A 27,155-nucleotide genomic window follows, 5' to 3' on the forward strand; every position below is an offset into this window, starting at 1 on the left:
TCATAAAAGCCATTTATGAAAAACCTACAGTGAATATCATTCTCAATGGGGAAAAGCTGAGAGCTTTTCCCCTAAGGTCAGGAACGCGGCAGGGATGTCCACTCTCACCACTGCTATTCAACATACTATTAGAAGTCCTAGCCACAGCAATCAGACAACAAAAAGAAATCAAAGGCATCCAAATCGGCCAAGAGGAAGTCAAACTCTCACTCTTTGCAGATGATATGATACTTTATGTGGAAAACCCAAAAGACTCCACCCCAAAACTGCTAGAACTCATACAGGAATTCAATAAAGTAGCAGGCTATAAAATCAATGCACAGAAATCAGTGGCATTCTTATACACCAACAACAAGACAGAAGAGAGACAAATCAAGGAGTCGATCCCATTTACAATTGCACCCAAAACCATAAGATACCTAGGAATAAATTTAACCAAAGAGGCAAAGGATCTGTACTCAGAAAACTATAAAATACTCATGAAAGAAATTGAGGAAGACACAAAGAAATGGAAAAACGTTCCATGCTCATGGATTGGGAGAACCAACATTGTGAAGATGTCAATGCTACCTAGAGCAATCTACACATTCAAAGCAATCCCCATCAAAATACCACCCACTTTTTTCAAAGAAATGGAACAAATAACCCTAAAATTTCTATGGAACCAGAAGAGACCCCGAATAGCCAGAGGAATGTTGAAAAAGAAAAGGAAAGCTGGCGGCATCACAATTCCGGACTTCCAGCTCTATTACAAAGCTGTCATCATCAAGACAGTATGGGACTGGCACAAAAACAGACACATAGATCAATGGAACAGAATCGAGAGCCCAGAAATGGACCCTCAACTCTATGGTCAACTCATCTTTGAGAAAGCAGGAAAGAATGTCCAATGGCAAAAAGACAGTCTCTTCAACAAATGGTGTTGGGAAAATTGGACAGCCACATGCAGAAGAATGAAACTGGACCATTTCCTTACACCACACACAAAAATAGACTCCAAATGGTTGAAAGACCTAAACGTGAGACAGGAGTCCATCAAAATCCTAAAGGAGAACACAGGTAGCAACCTCTTTGACCTCAGCCACAGCAACTTCTTCCTAGAAAAATGGCCAAAGGCAAGGGAAGCCAGGGCAAAAATGAACTATTGGGATTTCATCAAGATAAAAAGCTTTTGCACAGCAAAAGAAACAGTCCACAAAACCAAAAGACAACCGACAGAATGGGAGATGATATTTGCAAATGACCTATCAGATAAAGGGCTAGTATCCAAAATCTATAAAGAACTTATCCAACTCAACACCCAAAGAACAAATAATCCAATCAAGAAATGGGCAGAAGACATGAACAGACATTTTTCCAAAGAAGACATCCAAATGGCCAACAGACCCATGAAAAAGTGCTCAATGTCACTCTGCATCAGGGAAATCCAAATCAAAACCTCAATGAGATACCACCGCACACCAGTCAGAATGGCTAAAATTAACAAGTCAGGAAACGACAGATGTTGGCGGGGATGCGGAGAAAGGGGAACCCTCCTACACTGTTGGTGGGAATGCAAGCTGGTGCAACCCCTCTGGAAAACAGTATGGAGGTTCCTCAAACAGTGGAAAATAGAGCTACCATACGATCCAGCAATTGCACTACTGGGTATTTACCACAAAGATACAAATGTAGGGATCCGAAGGGGTATGTGCACCCCAGTGTTTATAGCAGCAATGTCCCCAATAGCCAAACTGTGGAAAGAGCCAAGATGTCCATCGACAGATGAATGGATAAAGAAAAGGTGGTATATACACACAATGGAATATTATGCAGCCATCAAAAGGAATGAGATCTTGCCATTTGCAACGATGTGGATGGAACTGGAGGGTGTTATGCTGAGTGAAATAAGTCAATCAGAGAAAGACATGTATCACATGACTTCACTGATATGAGGAATTCTTAATCTCAGGAAAGAAACTGAGTGTTGCTGGAGTGGTTGGGGGTGGGAGGGATGGGGTGGCTGGGTGATAGACATTGGGTAGGGTATGTGCTATGGTGAGTGCTGTGAACTGTGCAAGACTGTTGAATCACAGATCTGTACTTCTGAAACAAATAATGCAACATATGTTAAGAAGAAAGAAAAAGAAGAAGATAGCAGGAGGGGAAGAATGAAGGGGAGTACGTCGGAGGGGGAGATGAACCATGAGAGACGATGGACTCTGAAAAACAAACTGAGGGTTCTAGAGGGGAGGGGGGTGTGGGGATGGGTTAGCCTGTGATGGGTATTAAAGAGGGCACATTCTGCATGGAGCTCTGGGTGTTATGCACAAACAATGAATCATTGAACAGTATATGAAAAACTAATGATTTAATATATGATGATTAACATAACAATAAAAAATTAAAAAATAATAAAATTAATTACCTTTAAAAAGTCTTCTTACAATTGTTTGTAACCTTCTTTTGTTTAGCAAACCTCTTCTGTTAATCATGGGAAACCATGTTGTAGTTGAACACTGTTGACTTATCACAAATTCCAAAATAATAAGGTACAAACTATAGATTTATTAGAGCCAACTCTTGCTTTCCCATGCTCATGGGTGAAGGCAAGGCGTGGATTTACAGACAGGAATTAGATCTCATCTAAATCGTGGTTACAACCTTTGCTTTCCAGCAGATCCTTTGTCAGAGCAGCTAATGGGCAGCAAATTGGTTGGTTTGAGTTGTATCTCCTTGCTCTACCCTGGGGACACTGCTAATGAGAAGCAAAATGACCAAGATGGTGGCAGAATAGGAGACAGTCTGAAGAGAAACACGTGGATAACTGGGCTCTGAATGATGAAGCCTTGATTATAAAATAGAAGAGGAAATTGGGGGTATACATATACACATATAAAAAGAAAGAATTCCCTTTTTCTTTTAAAGTATTAAGTTTCTTTTATTAATAAATGTGTGGGTATTTTCAAATAAAAAGTTTCAAATCAAAATAAATGTATATAATAAATGTTTACTTGGAAGTTAAGATCTAATGCTATAAATTTAGAAGGCATAATATATGCTCTTGTGTTTTTCAGTTATTTTTCTAGGTCTGTGTTTGAGTGAAAATCTATTCCTGAACAATTTAGAAGCAACTTAAAAAGCAATTTGGAAGTGCTTTCTGTTTCATGCCTTTCAACTGAGAGGGTGCTAATGTTAATAGCCCACCACGCATCCAGGTGTTCTCTAAGTATCTCGAGTTGCCTGTGCGTGTGTATAATATAATAATAATTTGAGACATGGCAACTGCTTCAACTATTTGAGATCACAGGAGAGTTTAGAGAGAAGTGAAAGTGCTTTCCTGTTCTGGGATGGATTTTATTATTTCTACCTTTCAATGCATAGCTATTAAGGCAATTATTTCAAAAAATTATATATGAATTAAATTATTTGAACTGTTTTTGTGCTCTTGGGAATCTTAAATGTACATTGTTTTAAGTATACCTTGAATTTTCTGATGGATCTTTACTCATTCACATCACCAGTTAAGATTCCATCCTAATTCCATGAAGGAATAATAACTGGAATCTGGTTGTTACATGACTGTGTAAATCAAGGAATTCTGTCGTACATGAACACACATATATATTTGTATTTTGTAAATAGATATTTTTTTAATTTGTGACTTGAGAACAGCAATGTGACTATCAATAATATGTGAAATGACTGCTTTGATTTTGAAGACAATTCAGTATGTTTTCAAACTTCGATGTGTAAAAGTCAAATTATCCTGGACATTGTGATAAATAAGTTCAGAGGAATGGAGAAGGGTGGGAGAATATAGAAGAAAATTACCTGTTTCCTCAGAATAGGGAAACACTTCTCAGTATGAGCGATGTTCTTGGAAATGGTCTCACGGTTCAGCATCTAGCCTCCCCTTGACTGCAGACGAAGGTGGAGTTGTGAGGTTCTACTCGCCCCCCACTGTCGTGGCTGCCTCTATGCAGGGGCGGGGAAGGGGGAGAGGGAGGCTGGTGCTTGTGTGCAGGTGGTCCCTATGCTCACCTAAAAGCTCATCAGAGCCAGCGTCTCCCAGTGTCCTTGACTCATCGGCAAGAGGAGGTATATTTCTAGAACTTTGGACAACAGAAGCACTTCGACTAGCCGGTGGCCAAACCAGAAGTGGATAGGGATGCTCATTCCAACATGGGGGCCATGATGGGATGTCTCTGTGAGCCCGCACCCATGGTTCCCGCCAACATTAAGGAAGCAAAGAATACAGAAGAGCCAAAGAGTCCATGAAATAATTGCCCAACTGGAGAAGATGGGGTGTCTTCTCTGTGTGAATGGAGACCCTGCTGGCAGGGAAGGAGGCTTGGGCACAATAAACTGAGTGGAAAGGTCTGTAGACAACCAGGTTTGGGGTATGCAGCTGCTGGGCAATTCTACCTCACTTTTTCCCCCCTTTTGTTTAAAAGCAAATGCCTTCTAGGAAAAAAATTTTTTTTTTTGTGCTATCTTGAGTATAAATTTCTAAGTCATGTTCCTTTTTCAAGAGAAGTACACATGATCACCAGATCTGTGATAGTCATAGATATTCACATTCTGTGAGAAGAGGGTGGGTTTCCCCTTCCATAACCCTCTGAGCTGCCTGTTTTCTGAACAGGTGCTTTCCATGGGTCTTGGGTGATGGAGAGGCTGACAGGTGCATTGATCAAATTTCCCCCATTATCTCCGTAATGATTCATGATCCATTGGCTATCTTTCAGCTCAAGTCGGACAATAATACGACTGCCTTCAGCTTATCAGAGGAAGCTTATCAGACCCTCCTTACTGATGGGGAGGTGTAATGTTAGACTCAGTTAAATCATATTCTGATAGACATTAGTATTGCTCACGATTTTTTATCCCCTCCTCTCTAATAGGATTATCCATCCCTATCCTTGCCATGACTCCCTCTAGAAGGAGAATCCTTACCCAGTGCCGTGGTGGACTTGGCTATATGACTTGTTTTGATGAGCAGAATGTAAGCAGATGTGCCCAGATGAGCAGGAGCTTTAAATGTGATTGTTAGGTCCAACCCGGCCTCTTATGCTCTTGCCCTCTCTCATGAACACATCATCTCTGGACAGCGGCTGCTCCCTCATTGGGGTTCCCAGAATGGGAAGGCATGGGATCAGCCAAGCTTCAGTAGATCTGTAGCTTGGGACAGAGGCCTGAGCAACTGGCAGGCCTCAATTATGTGGGTAGGAAACAAGTGTTTGTTATTTTGAACCACTGAGGTTTGGGGGCTGTTTGTTACATACTGAGTGTATATGACTGATACATACACCACAGGTACCATGAGAGAATATCATCCTGGGAAAAGTCTGAACAGAGAGTGGAGTCAGAGAGCCAAACCAAGAATCCCAATTCTTCATTGCCACAATAATGTTATATGATAAGGCAAACTTAGTGTCTTAAAAGGAGAGGACTTGATTTAGCTCACCAGTTTGTGTGTCTAGGAAATTGTGGCTATTTGCAGTTGTGAGATTCTTTTGGTCTCAGTGGGGCTTGCTCACCAATGTAGCAGTAGGTTGACTATTAAAAGGGCAGTGGAGGCCATTCAGGCTTCATTGTCCCACAGGCTGGCCCAGGCATGTTCAGATGGCAATGTCACAGCAGAAGTGGAAATGCACAAGGGCTTTCTGGGGTCTCTGTTTGCATCACATCTAATAACACCTTACCATAGCCAGTCCCAGGGCTCATCAACAGATGCCATACAATGCCCTGACCAGATGGGGGTGTGGGTGCCACAGAGTTATATGGCAAAGGGCAAGGACACTGAAAGGGTGAAGATGTGGGGAGATTTGGCAACCTACCACCAAAAGACTAGATGTAAAATGGAGTGAGGGGTAAATGCAGGTAAAGGATGGGGAGCATGTTGGTGGAGACTGCCTGCTGGGTGGGGCAGAAGAGGAAGTGTGTGGTTCACACTACTGGGACCCATCTGATGGTTCTTCTGACTCCGCCCAGAGCTTTCTGTCAGACTCTGGTGATCATCCTGCCTTATAGGATCTCTGAGGACTACTTCTATGTGTCAACTTGGCTGAGCTAATGGTTGCCCAGAGAGCTGGTGAAAGGTGATTTCTGGGTGTGTCTGTGGGGGTGTCTCTGAAGGAGGTTAGCATTTGAAACAGCAGACTGAGTACAGAAGATCTGCCCTCAACAATGTGGCTGACTTTATCCCGTTCACTCAGGGCCTGAATAGAACAACAAGGTTGAGGAAGGGCGAATTCTCTTTCTGCTTGAGCTAGGACATCCATCTTCTTCTGCCCTTGAACATCAGAGCTCCTGGTTCTTGGGCCTTTGGCTTGGAATTTCACCACTAGCTTCCCTAGGTGTCCAGCTTGCAGGTACAAGATCATGTGATTTCTCAGCTTCCATAATCACATAAGCCAACCCTTTATAGTACATTTCTTTCTCTATATCTACGTATACCCCCATTGGTTCTGTTTCTCTGGAGAACACTGACTAATGTGGGATCTAACCAAAATGCACATTTTAATTCATGCTCAAGCTGGTTATTCTCAGGGCCCAGGGTTGGTGTTTTCCATCCAACTGTGGGGTGAAGAACATCAGCTAAGAGACTATGGGAAAAGAAAGACAAAGTATGCATTGAGTCCTGATGCTGCTAACCATAGTCTATTAACACAAGTTTCTTGTATAGATAGCTGAATTTGCTTTTGGATAAACTGTGATTTTTGCGTGGGATGGGGAGTGTAGATGAAAATCTACCAAGAAAATATATCTCTTCTTGCATTGGATGACAATTCCCTAGCATTGAGAGCTAATCATCAAAATCTGAGAATGCTTCACATTATTGGGGGATCAGCATTACAGATTTCCTGACAAACAGCTTTCATGTCAGTAATTAAAAAAATGAATAGAATATCCTTGGGTACATTCTGTACAATTCAGTAATGAAATCCTACAAAGCGTATTTTCCCCAATAAATTAATCATTTTTTCCCCATTAGGTAAAAAGCAGAAATTTGTAGAGGGGAAAGTGCTTAGTTCTTAGTTGATTCATCTTTGCTATTTTTGAAAGTATTTCTTTGAGTCACTTACAATTGAAATAGAATTTAAAAACTTTACCAGATTGATTAAAATATTCCTAATACTGATGTGTGCATTGAACTGAGTGACAAAACAGAGAGAAACAAAAAACAAAATACTTACGAATCTCCAGAAATAGTTAAGGCATTTCTGAACTTAATTATCAAGCTCAGGAGGGCACTGCATCCCTGCTGTCTCCTGGAGACACACCGGAGAGATCCATGGTAACCGTGGCTCCCTCAGCTTGAGAGCACAGTCTACATGGTAATGGGGCGAGTGTTCATGATTAGCTCAGTCTTCAGTGCATGATGTTGCAGTCCAGAGAGGAAAAGTCACCAGGATAACCTCAGAAACACTGAGCAAAGCAGAGAACAAAGTGCCCATATGGAATGTGGTGTGATCAGTCCTTTTCTTGGCTGTGTCCAGTCCCTTGATAAGCCCATAAAAGACATTCTTCACTTCTGTTCTCTTGTTTTTGTTATCTGACATTTCCTTTTGATTCTTTCTTAGCATTGCCATCTCTGTGTATATTACCCTTCTGTTCTTGCATACTGTCCACCTTTTTTATGATAGCCCTTAGCATATCAATCATAGTTGTTTTAAATTCCCTTCTCTGCTAATCCCTGCCATAACCGAGTCTGGTTCATGCCTGCTCATGTGTTTTGTCTTTCGGGATAGCCTGTAATTTTCTGTTGAAAGCTGGACATGATGTACTAGGTCTGAGGAACTGGGTACGGGTTCTTGCGGTTTCTGCCTGTGAATTTCCACTCTGGTAAGTTGTGATTCTCTGTATCCACCTGTCTGTCTCTCCAATGCTGGGGGTAGTGATGTGCCCTGTGACTTCAGTTCTTTGGTGAGTCTTAGAAAATTTGTGATTTTCAGTTTGTTCAGCATTTTTTTTTTTTTTTATCTTATTGGATGGAGTAATGACTTCTAAGCTTCTTACATGCTGGACCAGAAACTGGAAATCAGTGTGGTCAATCTTTTATGAAGCAATCCATGGTTCCTCCTTCATCAGCAGGACGAAGGGCACCTGTCATTGAATAAAATAGCTAATAGGTACACACTTTGGCTGGGAGATGGAACAGAGACTATACACATAAACACATAAACTGATTCATTTTATCTTTCTCTCCATGGCCCTGACACACTTCCCATATAAATCTACCGGCAATATGGAATTTGGTTCATATCAGAGAAGATGACAGTACACAGAAGTTTATTTTTCAACAATTTTATGCTATTTTCCCCTCAGCTTGGCCCTGGAAACCTTAAAAGGAACATTGAAGAAACAGAAATGAGCACCTGGGACACTTCAAGACTTGAAGAATACGATCTTGGAGACAGCAGGGTAAGTGTGGGCTTCTTCCATCTGGGAGAGGTAAGACTGGTCCTCTTGATTCTATCATCAGTGTGCGTACTCCTCAAAGACAGAGTATGTAGGGTATTCTAAAATGCATAGGGCTTTGCCAGGCACATGCGGTCACCAATAAATGTTGGTAGTGACAGTGACTAGTTAGACCTTGTTACACTGCCTAGCACACTGCCTGGCACCCAGGGATTTGCCGAGGGGAAATGAATGGACTCTACCAAGTACAGCACATTACCCAGGTTTTCTTTCTTTGCTCCAGAGAATCAAAGCGGAGGACACGGGCTTACATTCGTGCAGCTAGTGAAGTTAATTATAGGAAATAACCCTTCTGGTATTTCTGGGAGCATTTGCTGGGAAAAGTCAAGCACTTTCTTTCCCGTCAAATATTTAAAGTGTGAAGATTTAATTTTAATCCTACTTGATAGTGCTTGGGTCAACTGTAAACTTGTAATATTTTAAAAATCACTTCAAAAGACTTTTCTTTTAGGAAGATTATCCTGCTAGGCTTCAAAAAAGAAACACATCATTACTGGAGGGATCCTTCTATGGTTATATTCGCTCCATAGCTTTGCTAAAGACCATTAACCTTGTCCCACAGATAATCCACTGGTAATGTTCCCGGTTTCCCCCTGGACATCAGAGTAAAAGAAAAACAAAGGTGTTCTTACTTGTTTCTTAATGGTTTCCTTCAAAAAAGAAAATTTGTATTTAGAGGTGGAAATATCTTTTTCTTTGTATTAGAGAGGGAGGAGGGTGGCGGAAGTGAGGGCTGAAGGCGGTAGTTGGGCACGGGAGCCCACCCGAGCGTCTAAGTAATACAGTTCTCATAATTAACCAGTGGATTTCCAGGTCCAGCTCCTACCCAGTTTCAAAGGCAGACAAGTTAACGTTAATCAAGTGCAAAATGGCTCAGATTAGTACATTGCAAGTTGAGTGACAGACAAAGTAGAAGAATCCTGGGGCTGACACCATCCCCTCTCTCCACGGCCCCCTCCTTCCTCCCTTTCAGCTTTGGTGTGAGCGGCTTGGAAGGGAATTGCCATCAAATTATCTCCCTCTTGAGGGACTTCATGCTTTGGCACTCCAGCACACATGGACGTGCGCCTGCTAATGAGCAGGACCCGCCATTGAGGAATGCAATTCCACGTAGACATTGCCACCAAAATGGATTATTTCAGCCTCGTTGGTCACAGATTCTGTAGTTTTCCAGCGATTCATCTTACTATTAATAATGTCAGAGAATTTTAGGCCCTTGAATTAAATAATGATAAATAGGAGCCACGGAGTGTGCTAGGCTGAGGCTGTGCTGTGTATTTCAGCGTGCAGCACTGTCAGGCCTGATAAATCGGATCCCTGAAATAGTTTATAAAGCACTGAATTGATGTGGCCGTTGGTGAGGGAGAGAATTAATGTTGCCAAATCGGCCTGCAGTCTAGATTGGAGGGACGTTCAGGAAAGCCTTTTATATAAATGCCGTGTCCGTGTCGGAGAGAGCTGCAACCAGAGGTGAGGGAGTCACATGGGGAAATAATGTGCTTCTGTGACCTCGGGGGGTGCTGGTCAGGGAAGGGGCTCCGGGGGGAGGCGCAGGAAGGGGGAAGGGTGGTCACGGCCGCTCGTTTGTATTGGAGAACGTGAGGACACGGGCCCGGGAGCAGAATCAAAGAGCGGGCGGCTGGTTTCCAGGCCTGCGTGGTTGTGCTGACAATTCCTGGTGTCCTCAAGAGCCCTGTCTCCATCTCCCCCTTCCCAGGACAGATTCCGCCAGCCCAGCAGCCGCCACCGTTACCCTCTGGTCCACCCTACGTGGGATGATGCTCTCATTAGGTCCTCACAGAGAAACTAGCGCTCATTTCTTTTTTCTTAATACTTCTGAAACCAATGCCAGGTTGGGAAACGCTTGGATCACACGGGGAACACAGAGCTTTGAACATATGCTAATTTGTAAGTACTGTTAAAATGGCATGTCAGTGATTAATGGAACTTTCCTAAAACTTAAGGTTGGATTCCAGTTTTGTTTGATGTTGGAAAAGGTCAATCTTTCAATGTTTCCCTAATGAGTTCGCTATAGACTTGATTATCTTCATAGACCTCTGAGCATTTTCTGATCGTGGCATTGTTTCTACTCCTGTTATCAACCATCTGAGAGACTTTTACAGATGTTTTCTCTGGAGGAGATTAAAGCAGATAAACTAACTAAACCCCTCACATTTTGTAACTTCTCGTATCTGCATGATATTAAAAGAAAAGTGGAAGGTGTTACATATTTGTCCAAATGGGTTGATCCAAAGGTCAAGTCAACACCTGGGAGGCCTATCCCTCTTTGTTCACTCAGTTTCTCTCTTTTTAGGCTTTTATGAAGGCCTGGACTGGAGTGCAAGACAGGACTCCAGCTCCTAAGTAACTTTCTGACCACGTAAGATGAAAATGTATATATGCTAAATATCTAGAAAAGACTTAAAAACAACCTGTAAGTAAATGTTGATGTGTCTATTCTTTGGCAACACAATGCAGTGGGCTTTCATGGGAGATTTGCTCTTTTTGGTGGAGCCACGGGGGGATTTTTAGGACAGAAAGCATCCAATATGGTCCTCACTTGGGGCATTTCTCTTGAGACCATAGCAGAATGCTGATGGAGACCTAAGCAGAGCCATGGGGAGAGACAGTCTCCTTAAATGATATCTTGTGCCCCCTGGATGGATGTGACTCTAGTTTCATCAATGCAAAGAGCCCAGAAGATGAAACAGTCCCTGGGAAGGCAACTCCTGATGGAGGGCCAGCCCACAGGAGGCTGGTTAGATCCTTCATTTCCCTGTGCTTCAAGATGTCTGATAAAGGGTCCTCATAAAACCCACTGTGACTTATCAGTGATGGAAAGAAGGGGATGAGCAAGGGTGTCGAGACGTCCCTTGGGGGGGAGGCAAAAGTGGGGAACAGAGGAAGTTGACATTGTCCGGGTGAGGAAGGGTCCCACGGGTTCGTTTTCCCACCTGAGAGTCCCTCCTGCCTTGGGGATGCCCCTGCCCGTCCACTTTCACCTGCACGGAGGTGTTGGTGAGGACAGAGACGAACCCCTGTATCACGTTCTCACAGGCAGCCGCTTTCTGGAAGCAGAGCGGTGTTTTCCCTGAGGCACCACATCCAGGCGCTGGATCAGAGACGGGTAAATGGGGTGATCACTCACTTCGGCTTGCCTTTACCTGTCCCGGGTTTAAAACGGAAAGCCCCCAAATCCTGGGAACCAACTCAGTCCCTGCCGACCTGGGATGGTCGGTCACCCTACACTGTAAACCTTTCCCTGATGCGTGACTTGCCTTGAGTTTGGAGGACCATTCGCTTAGCTTTTTGTTATTTTGTCCGACTTTTATATTTTTTTTGTGGCGTTTAGCTTTTTAAATCATACTGTGCCACGTATAAAGGCACACACCGCTTCCTTCTTACAATGATAGAGTTACATAGGATTCGGCTTCTCCGTGATGGGAGAGGGTTGTCGTAAACAGCACACATAACTGTGAAACATTCATCCCGTGCCGAGCCTTTTGCTTTTCCCGCCTCTCCTCTGGTCTGTGTTCTTCCATAACCTGCCGGGCACCAGATGTTCATTCTTGTCCCCGCCCGAGTGGCCTTAATGGCCAAATTTCTGCTTCCCGAATGGGCAATTCTAACTGACAAGGAAGCAAATGGGTACAAGTTTCTTCTCCCCAGGAGGGTGCACTGTGCAGGCGCGGTCGGGGGTGGGGGCGGGGAGCAGGTCATCCAAGAAGCTCCTCATCTCCTTGTGAGCCGATGGCCATGTTCAGGATGGTTGGAGCTGCTATAGGAGCCTGATTTGCAAAGCACCTTAGCATTCCTCAACTATGATTTACATGAGGTGAAGATCATCAGGATGATCTGGGTCTCAAAATCTTAGGCAGATGCAGGGTGTGGGCAATTTTTCCCCGAGTTAATTTGGTTTGGCTGGTTTAAGTCCTTACCAGCTTGGCTTTTCTTAGTCAAAAATCATTGTCTCCTCCGTAAGTTGATGGGCTACATGGTAAGCTGAAAAAAAAAAATCCTGAACAAAAGGCAGATGCAATCAAATATAGGGTTTTCTTACTAGATGTGCTATTTATGATAGAAACACAAGCGCATGTCTATACTTTGCCTGTCAATGGATGTGGGTTCGTTGGTCTGGAGGGGAGGAAGTGATTTTGAGTGCTGGCATGGGGTGAGGACAGCGCCGTGGGGAAGCACCCTGGCTGTGCTGATCGCCATCATGCGGCGCTGCTCAGGAAAACAGGAAGGGCTCAACACAATGCTGAAGAATGTACAACTCCTCGATCCTTCTTGTGACTCTGGTGCAGGTCTCTAAATTGGGAGTAATCTTGCACTGCCCGTGGGCTCCCTCCGTGTGGTCCAACCAGGTGAGCTAAGGATGAAATGTGATGGCAAGTCCAGGGCTGTTAACTGTAATGGACATGCCATGTCAAGAGCAGTAAACCAGCGGGGATGCACAGACCCGAGGGCTGCTTTTATGAACACATCCAGGGGCTTATCGAACAGTAATCACAGACACACTAACAGAGGGGACAAGACGCAGCAGCCTGCGAGGCTTTCCGAGGCGGGAGCAGAAATCTGCCCCTTCTCCCCAACAGATTCGAGACCAGATATGCCTCCAGCACGGTGGGATGGATGTCAGAGACATTCCAGACACACCCCTTGTCCGGGAAGGGTGCAGCTAATGACTGAAGCGCACAATACGATTCACAGCTACAAAATGACCGAAGAACTAGGAAAAAAAAAAATTGATATATGAAGTGGGTAGGATTTATCGCACAGGGGAATTGGGAGGCTCCAGGGAAGTCCCCTAAATAAAATAAAATCCAAAGAGCATCTTGGAGCCCGAGGGCCCCTGTGATGTCCCACCGGCTGCATCCCTGACTGATCCCCTGCCTCTCCCCCACACGTCAGGCGGCAGCCACATCGGGGGCTTAGAGGTGCTAAGATTTCTCTTGGCTCAGGACCTTTGTGTCTTTCCTCTATTTTATGTTTAGCCCCCCCTTTTATTTAAGGTGGAAGTATAGTTAATGTACAGTGCTGTATGGGTTTCAGGTGCACAACACAGAGTCAACGGCCCCGTGCATGACTCTGCACATCACCTGAGTGCGTTCTTCATCCTCTCACTCAACCCGTCCCCCAGCCCCGCACCCGCCTCTGCGCCCCCCTCCAAACCAGCACTTTGTTCTTCGAGTTTCCCTCTGTTGTTTTGTTGTCTCTTTGTTCCTCTGTTTTGTTTCTTAAATGCCTTCGTTCTTACAAGGGCTCCTGCCCTTTTATCTTGAAAATGTCATCTTAAACTTTCTGTCCCAAGGAAAGTATTGCCTGCCCCCATCAAACTGCCACACCAGAGGACATATTGAATCTGTCATGATTTTATTCCCACGTCTGCTTTTTGTCTGTTTTGTGGTGTTTTCTCCTCTTTGTGCAGCTAAGACAGCACGGCGCCTGGGACATAGTAGCTACTCAGTAAGTACTTGGGGAGTGAAAGAAACTGTCATTTCCACTTAGTTCCTCGTGCATGGTATTACGATCCGAGATTCCTTCAGCTGGGAAACATGATTTAAAAAAGGCAGATAATATGAGCCACTCTAAGTGCTTGATTGTGACTTGACTCGCTCAGATTTGCTTTCTACCGGAGACTAAGGGTGCTTTCACCAACACTATCCGCAGGCATGACTATGGATCCTCAACATCTTTCCCTCTCTTTTCTCTCTTTCCACCTTCTTTAATTTTGGAGGGGGGACATAGGTAATGTATGACTCTTTTCATATTTGTTTTTGTGGGTTTTTTTGTTTGTTTGTTTGTTTTACAACCCTGAGATCAAGACCTGAGCTGAGATCCAGAGTCAGACGCTCAACGGACTGAGCCACCCAGTCGCCCCTCCTATTTGTTTTTAACATTAAAATAAGTAATATGTTCTTACTCTGCAAAAGCGAGCTCTATTTATGTGATATGATGTAAATTACATCAAATTAGATATATAATATAAAATAAAAATTCTCCTTTTTCTAACCCACCCCCACTTGCTGACCTCAGTTTTACTCTGCCCTCCAAAGAGAGGCAACTTCTGCTAATAGTTTGGAATATATACTTTCAAACAATTTTCTATCCATTTATGAGCTTCCTATTGTGTCCTTGTATTGCCATCTATTTATTGATTTCTGCCCCTTTCTTTGTTATTTCCTATTCTCTGTTTTCTCTGGGTTTATTCTCCTGTTCTTTGGGTGTCTTCTGAAGCCGAATGCTTAACTCATCAATTTCCTGCCTGTCTTCTTTCCTATGTGAGCATTTAAGGCTAAATTGCCCCTAAGTAGTGCCTCGGCAGCATGCTACAATTTTTGACATTTTCAAAATTATAGTCCAGTCCCAAGTATTTCGCGTTGACATTATGATTTCCTCTTTGAGAAATGAAATATTTACAAAATATTTTAAAATTTTGAAATGTTTTTGTTTGAGATATTTTGTGATTCATTCCTAAATTAATTGCGCTGTAGTTAGAGAATGCAAGTTGTGTTCTTGGACACCCTCGCTGTGTGTGAAATTTCGCATGTGTTTAAAAGGTCTTATGTTTGTCTCGTTCTGACGTTTCTGTGCTTCTTTTGTTTTTTTTTTCTCCTTTTCCGTCCTTTTTTGGATTGAATAAATGCTTTTCAAAAAATACGCACTCTCTTTGTTCATTGTGCGATTTACATACGGAGAAGTCTTGTGCATTGCAGTTCAGTTAGCTGGAACAAATCCAGACCCCTAAATCCTATACTGAAAGATGGAATACTTCCACTATGCCAAACATTTCTGCATGCCCCTTTTATAGCCCGTCTGCCCTCCACCTGCAGCAGACCCTATACTCTCATTAATGTGACCTGTCTTGGAGCTCATGAAAATATGGACCCTTCTGCATCTCACTATTCTGGTTCAGCACATTTTTGAGGTTCTCCGGGGTTACTGAGTGAAGTACTTTGTTCCTTTGAAAACACTGTAGAGTAGCATTCAATTGTATAAGTATGCCGCTATGTCCTTATTCAGTCTCTTCTGATGGATACGTGTGCCTTCCCCGTTCTTTGCTGTTCAGAATAAAGCTGCCATGGACATTCTTCCCCGGGTTTCTTTAGGGATACACATTTTTTGCCTCTCTTGGTTAAGTGCCCCATAGTGGAACTTTCCATTGATTGGGTGCCTCCGTGTTTAAGTTTGTAAGAAACTGCCAGACCCTTGGCAGAGTGGCATTTCATACCCCGACAGCAATGTGGGACACTTTGGGTAGTTTCAGCCCCTTGTCGATATGTGAGGTGGTCCAACTGTTTAATTTAGCCATTCTGTGCTGTGTGGGGGTATCTCAGGGCAGCTTTAATTTTCATCTCCCCGATGACCAAGAATACTGAGCATCTGCAGATATGTATTCGCTGTTGAAACATCATTCTTTGTGAAGTGTGTACCTTTATTCTGCCTATATTTTTAATCGGCCCTAGGGAGCTGCGTTGTTGAGACACTGGATTTCTGTGCTTTTCATTGAGAGAGTTTTGTTTTGACAATAGTTCCTCCACAAATGGGTCCTTGATTCTTTTTTTTAAAGTATTTTTTTAAGATTTTATTTATTTATTTGTCAGAGAGACAGAGAGAGAGAGGGAGCGAGAGACAGCACAAGCAGGGGGAGCAGCAGAGGGAGAAGCAGGCTCCCCGCCGAGCAGGGAACCTGATGCGGGGCTCGATCCTGGGACTCTGGGATCATGACCTGAGCCGAAGGCAGATGCTTAACGACTGAGCCATCCAGGCGTCCCAGGGTCCTTGATTCTTTAGAGGCTGGTTTCTATTTTGTTTTGCTTTGTTTTACTTGTTAAAGTGTGTCTGGAGTGGCTTTATATCAGAGCTGGCAGAGCCCTCCTCTGGCCTCGGCTGAATGCTCTGGAGTTTGGGATGTCTGCTGGTTGGAACTTCTACTGAGCATCTGATCACAACATTTGAACATGCATCTTTCATAATATATGAACGAGGGAACCAGCACACTCAGAGTTACTTGTCAAATAAAATCGGGTTTATTGGGTGAGGGTGCAGACAGGGAAGCATCTGAGTCCATGCTTCCTCTTCCTCCGACAACCAGAAAGTCAGTCTTGGGTCTGACGTGGCTGCTGGGAAGGACTCCTTGGAGAGGGGCCTGCGCTCTCTCCAAAGGGGATTCCGATGGATCAGGAAAGCACTCATGTGGTCACACAGTGACAACCCTGCTCTGATTTCCCCATGCAGCCGCACTGAGAATAGTGGGGTCTCAATGTAGTTAGAATAGAGAAACCGTGATTAGGGTTGAGATACCGTGTTAGAAGCCAAGGTGACTATTAACAGAGAGTTTTTGAATTGGATCGAGGGGATGTGGTTGGGCAGTTCAGCTAGAAGAGCGTAGGGAATGATGTGGATGACTCCACATGAACTTTCTGAACAACACTCTAGAGTGGGGTCACCCCTTTGCATATTTGCTATTTTCACTTTAAGCTATAATACACCTACGAGAACATTTACAAATGCACAGGTCTGTGGTTTTAAGGATGCTCACAAGAAAAACAAATCTGTGCTCACCAGCCATCACTCCCCAGCTGTGTCCCCTCAGCCTCTGGTAGCGGCTCATCAGAGTTCTGCCTCCCGGCTTTGCCTGTCGGGGGCGTTGCACATGAGTACAATGAGGCAGCATGTGGCCTTTGTACCTTTGGTTTCTTTCACTCAGGTTCATCCATGAGGTAACATGTATCAGTACTGTATTCCTTTCTGTGGCTGAAGAATATTCCAGGACATATGCTCACCGGGTTTTGATGATCCATTTATCAGTTGATGGACACTGGAGCTGTTTGCACTTTTTGGCTACTACCAATAATGCTGCTATGAACAGTCACTTAGAATTTTTGTGTGGACATAATCTTTTCAGGTCTTATGGATACACAATTAGGACTGCAATTGCTGGGTCATATAGTAACTAGCTTTAACTTTTTGAGGAAATGCTAAATTGTTTTCCAAAGTGGTTACACTGTTTACATTCCCACTAGCAATGTAGAGGATTCTAATTTCTCCATATCTTCCCAGCAATGTGAATCGTCTGCCGCGCTTTGGGAATTCACTGCAGCTTTGTTTGCGTTCTTCTAATGACTAATGATGGTGAGCATCTTCTCATGTGAACTGGACATTTGTATATCTACTTTGGGGAAATGCCCATTGAAATATTTTGCCCATTTTTTTTTTTTTTTTAGATTTTATTTATTTATTTGACAGAGTGAGAGAGGGAACACAAGCAGGGGGAGTGGGAGAGGGAAGAAGCAGGCTCCCCGCCGAGCAGGGAGCCCGATGCGGGACTCGATCCCAGGACCCCGGGATCATGACCTGAGCCGAAGGCAGACGCTTAACGACTGAGCCACCCAGGCGCCCCTGCCCATTTTTTAACTGGCTTATTTGTCTTTTTATTGTTGAGTTGTAAGAGCTCTTTACATATTCGGGATATGTCTTATATCAGATATGTGATTTCAACATTTTCTCCTATCATGTGGCTTGTATTTTCACTTTGTGGGTGGTTTCCTTTGAAGCACAACTGTTTAATATTGATAAATTCTGATTTATGTATCTATTCTCTTGTGATGTCTCTGTGTTATATCTAAAAAGTACTGTTTCATTTGAGGTCACAGAGATGCTTTCTTCTAGGAGTTTTTGTACTTTGAGCACTTACATTTAGGTCTATTACCCATTTTGAGTTTATTTTTGTGTATGGTGAAAGGCAGGGAGCCAAATTAATTCTTTTGCATGTGGATATCCGGTTGTTCCAGCACCATTCCCTAAAAAGACTACTCTCTTCTCAATGAATGGTCTGGGCACCCTTTTTGAAAATGAATTCACCACAGATGTAAGGATTTACTTCTGGACCCGTAATTGTCTCCCACTGATCTGTATGCTTATCTTCCACCAATACCACAGTCTTGATCACTGTAGCTTTGTAGTAAGTTTTGAACTGGGAAGGATGAGTCCTCCACCTTTGTTGTTTTTCAAGATGTTTTGGCTAATTTCGTGTCCCTTGAAATATCATAATTTTACGATCAGCTTTTCAATTTCTGCAAAAACAGGCAACTAGAATTTTGATAGGCTGAAGACCAATTTAAAGTATATTATTATCTTAATAAGTCTTCCAATTCATGAACATAGACTGCTTTTCTATTTACTCGTGTCTTCTTTAATTTCTTTCAACAATGCTTTGTGGAAAGTATTTGTGTAGGTCTCAGTGTGTAAGTGTTGTACTTCTTTGGTTAAATCTATTCGGAAATATTTTATTCTTTTTGGTGCTATTGTAAATAATGTAATATTTCCTTAATTTTATTTTCATATTGTCCATTGCTGGTGTACACGAATACAATTGATTTTTTTATATCAAACTTGAATCCTGCAACCTTAAGGAACTCATTAGCTTTAATGGTGTGTGTGTGTGTGTGTGTGTGTGTGTATTTTATAGGATTTCTACAAAGAAAATCATGTCATCTGCCAATAGAGATAGTTTTACTTCCTTTCCAATATTGATCACTTTTCTTTTGTTTCCACCCTGTCTAAACCCCTAATACCATGTTAAACAGAAATGATGTCCGTGGACATTCTTGTCTTGTTGCTGATCTCAAGGGGAAAACAGTCGACCTCTCACTATTAAGCATGATGTTGGCTGTGGGATTTTTGTCGATAGTCTTTTTCAGGTTGAGGGAGTTTCTTTGTGTTCTTAGTTTGTTGAGTATTTCCATTATGAAAGACTAGTGGGTCTTGTCAAATGCTTTTTCTGTCCACTGAAATAGTCTTTTCTTAAACTTTATTAAGTAACTTTTTAAAACTTGATTAATGTAGAATAGTACCTAGCCCACTGTCGTCCTTTTCATCCAAAGTTACCCTCCATCCAACCTATTCATATTGGAGATCCTCCAGGCTCATTTCTAAGCCCTTTTTGTACGTCGCCTTTACACATTTACCTTTGATGATTTAGTAAACTCCCATAACATTCAAAATATCTACTCACCAGCCCTTCCAAACTGATTTATATGTCAGCCCAAATGCTTTTTACAATGCAGACCCACGTACCTGGTGCCTGCCTGGGCTGGGCTCTGGGCATATTACAATGGACTTGTCCACAGCCTCACTGGGGGCCCCCACTCTGCTCTCTACCTGCTCTCCCAGCTGGCCTCGTTTTAGCTGATTTCTCCCTCCACACAGTCTCTGTTATCACAAATCTGGGCTCCTGGTTTTGGTGAAGATATCCATCTTCCTTACCATGCACATAAAAAAAAATCTATTATTTCTAACTTTAAAGGGTTTTTTGAGTTCACTGCTTTCACTCTGGGCAGAGCGCCCACTTGTCTTTGGGCCACAGCTGCCCCCTGGCCCTCCTGCAGCTCCCGGTCTGTGACAAGAGTCCTTCTCCATCAGGACAGTCCACCTTGCTCCTTCCTTCTCTGAAATACTTCCCTGCTTCCTCCAGTTTTTATTTTCATTTTGGTGGGGGGAGCATTTAAAAAGCTGTTTAATATAGTGTAGCTAGGGAAGAATGTGTGAAAGAATGTCGTTAAGCAAACATTCACAGCATCATTCACCAGTCTGAGAGCTGACACAGTGCCCGTCGCTGAGAGGTCCTGCTGCGCTGGCCCGGGGCACCCCCTCGCTGCCCGCTAGGTGACAAGTCTCCTGATGTTAGTGTTAATCATGCACTTGATTTCTTCAAATTTTCAACATGTGTGTGTGCACACACACTCACACACCTCAAGCCATAGACTGCCTGTTTTTGAGCTTTATGGAAATAGAATATACTACATATATTCTGTGACTTGCCTTTTTGATGCAGCGTTTTGTTTTGGAGATACATCATATTCATGCATGTGGTCGCAGGTCATGTATTGTCATTAGTCTACTCTACTGCATGGTTATACTATAATTTATTTTCTCATTCTGCTATTAATAGATATGTATCGTTTCTTCCAGTTTTTTGTCTGTTTTGAACAATGCTGTTTATGAGCATTTTTGTGTATGTCTCCTAGGATTTATGTCCTGGCATGCAGAATGAAATTGTCTCATCAGGAGAACTGAAAGCATATCAGTGCTGCTGGAGCATTTAGGGTGTGTGTGTGTGTGGTGGTAACATGAAAGACATGCAGGTTGTAGATCATAGAAGTTCTTGCGGGCCATTCTAAGGAGCTGGATTTTTAGCTTGAAGCCCACTGGCACTCATCCGTCTACACAGAGAACTAGTGTCATGGCCACAGATAATCTCCTAGGGAGAGTGTAGACAGAGAGAAGGAAGCTGACCAGAAAGCAAACCTGGAATGTTAAAATCTAGGAGTCAGATGGGAACAGAAGGGCGTACCCTCCGTGTCTCCCCTTTGCATGCCTTCACAGACTTCACCGCACACCCAAGTGCACTGACCCACAGCACGGAAGGGTTATTCTATATTTTCAAGCAGTTCTCATACTAAATACAATTATAAAAATAATATTATTAGTTCCTACCCACACCTATCCAGAGATAAGGTAAGAAGGAAAATCTGTCTTTAAAATGTACAACATATATGGAGAAGAAGCCAAGAAAAACTTTAAGTTATTATCTCTGATTTGTAAACTGCTATTTTGACTTAAGATATTTAATGAGAGTTTCTCACATCATTAGTTAAGATTATAAAATTTCCTTTTGAATGCTTTATATATTTCAGTGCACAGAGAAACTCTCATCCACGCAACCCATTTTCCTATTGTTGAACAAGTTTTACAAGTAATTTTATAAGGTTGTTTTCAGTTCTCATAACAAAAATCTCATGATTCGCTTCTTATAGATCTCTTGTTTTTTCTTGAAGAAAGATATCTAGCAGTGGAATTTCTAGTTTGTGGCTTATAAACCACCGACATTTATTCCCCGCAGCTCTGGAGGCTGGATGTCCAGGATCCAGGCACGTGCAGATCTGCCATGCGGGGAGACCCCACTTCCTGGTTCATAGGTGAAATCTTCTCCTATGTCCTCTCGTGGGGAAGGGGCTCCCTGGGGTCTTTTCATGAGGGCACTGATCCCATCACTGGGGCTCCCCCTCATGGCCTCATCACCCCCCACAGACCCCACCTCCTAAGACCTCGTACAGGGGATCAGGATTCAACTGTTGAATTTTGGAGGTACGCAGATATTCAGTGCATAGCATTGCTCGTTCAGCAATATTTGCAACCTTTCCATTTGGGGGTGAGTCACTCTCAAAGGTAATGGGGGAGACAACAGTGCAAAATACACACTTGGAGTGGGGAGAAGTGAATGTTTACCTAAAAGCTTCATGAGTTAAGTGTGTAATTGCTGCCAAGTAGTGAGACGCATTGTGAAGCAACATGCAGGTGGATACCAACTCTTCTGAAGAGCTGACCCTTACTCCCCTGGTCTGTGGGCAGCCTGCAGCCTGGACTGTGGCTCAGGGGGGACCACAGTGCATGTTCCACCAACCTGCTGGGTCACAGACACAGTGGCTCCAGGGAAGACGGGACAGGAGAGAATACTACATGGGGGTAAGGACAGGGACTGGAGAAAGTACCCCTGAGAAAACTCCTCCTGCCTTTTTGGGTAATCTGTGACATTTCTTCTGCTTCTTGTGCTTATTATGGATGTAAAAGAAAAAACTGGAGGGTAAGTTTTTCTACAATAAAGATGGTATCCCACCTTCTTAGAAAATTCTAGGCTACAGTGGAAATTGGAAAGAATAAAAATGTGCTTTGAAAAATCCATATAATGGAAGGAATCCAGATCACACATACACTGGAAATGATTTACAAATATGTGTTGGTCTTTTTGGAATTTTCATGGCAGCCTGGATGTTGCAAAAATAATTTAAAACATATTAGTATGATTTCCTTTCCCCGGGGTTGACATGTCATAGAGATATTTTTTAAATTATTTTTCTAGGAGTAACTGCTATAAGTGGCTCTCCAAATATCTTGCTCAACTGTGTTTTGAGCTCCAATATAATTGTTACAAGGACACTTATAAATTCAGACTATTTGTCCTGAATCCCTGTCTGAATGAAAAGTTTAATCAACGTGTTGTTTGCATTTTCTGTCCTGCATATCACATCAATTCCAGAGGCAAAGTCGAAAAGAAACAAGTAAAATCCTACTAACAAAGGCTATTTTTTAGTGCTAGAAGTAAGTAAGTAAGTAAATAAATATGGACACAAGAATGACCGTCTGCCCAAACTCGGCAATAAAGTTTATCAGCAAGCGAGCCTCAGCAGAGAAACACTGGAGGTTTGCGATTTGCAAGCCACTGTCCGTCTAATGTGAAGAGCCACCTTTCTCCCTCTTCATTAGAAGGGTAAATTAAAAGGTTCACAGGAATAACTCAGTTTGGCTTAATTTCAGTCCCTTCTCAGAAAATGTGAAGATTAATATGATATAGAAGTCAGTATCTTTCAGCTACAGAGATTGGGCTGGTTGGTACCCTTCCTTCATCCTCTCTTTCCCTCGGCTGTCTGGACTCCATTCCCATAATCCTGAAGTCCCCACCTTGTCCCCATCACCACAGAAACACCTGCTTGGCGTCGGTTTTGATCAGTTGCAGGCTCACCCCTCCGTGGCTTCTGCCAGCCCTGCTCCTCTGGCTTCAGCTCCCTCTCCGTGGGGCCAAGCGGCCGAGGTGCGGAGCTGATGGGCAAGTCTCCCCCTGGTGGGTGGCTATCTGTCGGGCCCCTTAAGGAGGGACGCAGCACCCAAGCTTTCTGCTCTCTCCCGTGAGCACATGCATTAGGGCCAGGGGCCATCCTCATTTTTGAAATACCTCCCTTTTTCCTTCCTTCCTTCCATCTCACTCCAGCACCTGGTACAATGATGTGTCTCTGGAAATTATGGGATATTTCCAACAAGTCTGAAGTAGGTTCAAGTGGCACACAAATATTAAAAGAGAAAGGGGTAATGGATGTGGCCATCCAGTTGCTCAATTGATTAGGTCATTTCAGCCGCCGTAACGACTGATGAGGGTTCTGTCTGGATTGATTCTGCTGTAGCAAATGGCATTGATCACGAAGAGAGCACCAGCGATTAGATCCCCATGTCACCGAGCAAAATGCAGGAGCGAGGCGTCAGCTCTGCTAACCTGACCATCTGCTGTTCTCGCTGTTTCTCTCCATGTCCCTGCACTCCCTTCTCTTTGGGGGATAACCTCTTTTCAGTGTTTGCCCTAAAATGCTTCTACACTCAGCCTCATCTCTCTTGCCAAATATGCCTCAAGTTTTCAGACCACTTTCAGCCAATTTGAGTTAGTGACGAAGCGATGAAGAGATACTACAAACAAGTTTAACACTCATGCCAAGGGGGGGAACAAAATATAGGTGACAAAATACGAATACAGTAAAGAAAAGGTCATAGAAAAAAAACTCATGGGGATTGTTAGGTAGCATATTCTTTTACACAAAATATCTCATTTTCTGAAAAACTATGGTTCTTCCACTAAAAGGAACGAATGGAATTTATTTGTATCAGTTTGATCTGATGGCATCTACCCAAACAATGTAAATACAAGGATGAGTCATATTTACCGAGGAAGAAGGCAGGGACGTGATTGTTTTTAGTCCAGTTTGGAGATAAATTCTGCTCAACTATTTGGATTGATAGTGCAGTTGCCTGCACTGGTGGACGCAGCCAAGCCACCAGCTCTGCCTAGTATGTTCCTCTCAACCAGATATGTTCTAATTTGATCAGACTTTCCAAGGAGTAAGTGGTGTTAAAGACTATGGATTGCTTCTTTCCTTCTGTGGGGTTGAACATCAGAGCTCAAAGGGTGGAGGGTATGGCGGCCTCCGGGGAAGTATTTATATCTCATTATAGCTCTATCCACATGCAAACTAACCACGACCACCACCACCATGCCAAAAACTCCTCAAAATTCCACTTTTCCTATTTTTAATTGCTGGTATCAATTCTTAATTTTTAGACTGGGTGGGACATTGCTAAGAATTTACAACTAAAGCTCTTTGGTTGCATTAGAAATTAGATATTTTTTCCTGTAAGCTCACACTTTTCAAGATAGATTTAGATTTTGTTCCAGTTGGGATCTATTTGTGTGACTTCATAAACAAGGCTCCCATGTTTTCATTTATGCCCAAATGCCTTTCGAACCAGACTGCCTAAAATTTCATTAGTGTCATCACAATGTATATAGTGGATAGAGATCAAGATGCAAATATTATTCAAGAGGAAAGATTCCATTTACTAGTAATGTGAGCCTTGATTCATTTATCAGATTAGATATTAGTGAGCAGAACCCAAAGTTATGGAAAACCTTTTCTTTGCCCCTGCCCCAAGAGGGAAAGGCGGAGGGCAGTGTGAAGTTACCGAGAGCCTGCGGTAGAGGGGAAGGACGGATGTGGTGTGTGTGTACATGTGTGTGCGTGCCTGTGTGCACATTGCGTGTACGTGTGTGCATGCATGCATGATGCCTGTGTGTGTGTGTGTGAACACAGGTGCGCTGCCACAGAATCCAGATCCCACAGGTGTCTATTTTTCTTAAGCATCAGCCTTCCCTGTTTCTCCCTCTCCCCAGGTGTCCGTGGGGTGTAAGGATGGGTTCTGATTCTAGTAGCCTGAGGTATGTTACAACTGTCATCCCTTCATTCAGGCCCTGCTTGGAGCAGGCACTTTTCCAATGGTCCTGATGTTCTCCTTCCTTTCCAGAGATATGAATTTAACCTGATTTCTTCTGTGTCCCCAAAGGGAAACCAGTACCTGTGACAAAATTCCTCTCAACATCTCGAGGGGAGCTACATACCCCGGTCAAGTCTTCCACACCTTGGACGACAGGTGTACCTCAACGAGGCTCTCGTGGAGCGACCCAATGAACTGGTTCCGGGAGCAATCAGTCACAAAACCAATTTAGAGGTTGCGAAACAAATCCATCTGGGGACTTCCTGCTGATGACTTGCCAGGTGCTGCTATACACTGACCATATAGGATTATTCGTAGCTTGCTCTTTTAATGGAAATTGATGGATACATTCTCTTGAGGCTTTCTGGTGATTCTATTGCTTCCCCAGCCCATTTGGCTGAATAGGTGCTAAATGAAAAGGCTGATGTTTGCAGCAAATGCTACAAACTGAATTTCAAACACCTAATAAGAGACTGAAAATTACCTCAAGCTTTCAAATGTCACATACTGTAAAAATACAGATTAGTTTGCAAATGCAGCCCAGCCATCATTAACACTATGATTTGTTCAAATAATCAGGCTCTCCTCTATGGGGTCTACTAAAGGAGATTGTTATGAACGATTGCTCACTAATCATTATATGACAACTACTGTGGCATTGATCTGCTCTGTCTTGTCTGTTTTGTGGGCACTGCTGACATCCACTGAAAGGTGGTAGCCCCCCCCCCAGAGAAAGCTGTTCCCCGAGCTCCAACTGATGCCAACCTCCTTTCTGAGCTCATCTGTACACAGCCAGGCTTCACTTTAAATCAGAGAAGCGGGGAAAAATAAAACTGGATGGCTTTCAGTTCCAATCACATCTTGTTTTACTTCGCTCCAGCCAATGCGTTATTGGGAAATAATGGATTTTTATCTGTGAAAGTAGAAGAGCAGGTTTAAGATTCTCAAATTTAAAAACATTCTTCTGCTGCATTTACGTGGGAAACGGAAGGCTCTCTCGATGGAAAGAGGAAAGTTTCATTTTATTCTAATGTGAAAGAGTTCTTTCACGTTGGAGAACCTGGTTAGTTTTAATCCTAAGAAAAACAAGGTGCTTGCTCTGCATGGAGACTTTGCAGAGAGGTTGGCTCTGTGTCCCTAAGGTGCCCTTTGGAGGGATGGTGGTCATTACTGCTTCTCTCCCCTGGGGAGCAGTCAGGGCACAGGTGGGACACAACCCAGAGCTTGCTGGAGGCCTCACAGCACTCCCGAGTCCCCCTGAGAACACCACGCTCCTTAGCTCTCACCCGGGATTCTCCCGCTATGACCCCAAGCTTTTTTTATGACTATTTTCTTCAGAGTAGTTCTAGGTTCATAACGAAATTGAAGGGAAGGTACAGAGATTCCCCAATAGTTCCTGCCCCCACCCCGTACGCACAGCGTCCCCACTGTCAGCATCCCCACCGGATGGTGTGTTCGTTACGGTCGGCGAACCCACACTGGCACCCCACCATCGCCCACCAACAGCACCCCTGTCGTCTCCAGCCGCAAATTCGTACTCATTCTTTGGGTGGCTGGAATATATTGTCATGATGGATACGCAGATGGAGTATTTCCTGAGATTTTCCACGTTGGGGAATCAGATTCTGTTTCTTTCATTTAAGAACATAGGTAGGTTCGATTATAAAATGCCCCGGTCTCAGATTGGTCCCTCTGATGTGCACTTACGCCACTTTGTTGCTTCCGTGTATTTACTATTGCAAAGGAAGTTTACATTGGTCTGATTTTACTCTTTTCATAAAAAAACAAAACAACAGAACAAAACTTGATTTTCTCTAAGTAATCTTCTGGGATTTTTCACACACACACACACACACACACACACACACACACACACACACACGATTTCCAATATGCATTCATCAAGCTAAGTAGTTTTTTCTCTGGTTCCTACGGCAGGCTGTTTTCATGGCTCTCCTGTCCCCAGTCTTCAGCACCATATTTATTGTTCTTTGCCTGTGTGTCCGTGTTTTCTGTTTACTGCCTTTACTAAAAAG

This window comes from Eumetopias jubatus, unplaced genomic scaffold (assembly GCF_037043125.1).
Source record: "Eumetopias jubatus isolate StellerSeaLion01/CBP00866 unplaced genomic scaffold, mEumJub1_p1.0 scaffold_8, whole genome shotgun sequence".
Classification (NCBI taxonomy): Eukaryota; Metazoa; Chordata; class Mammalia; order Carnivora; family Otariidae; genus Eumetopias; species Eumetopias jubatus.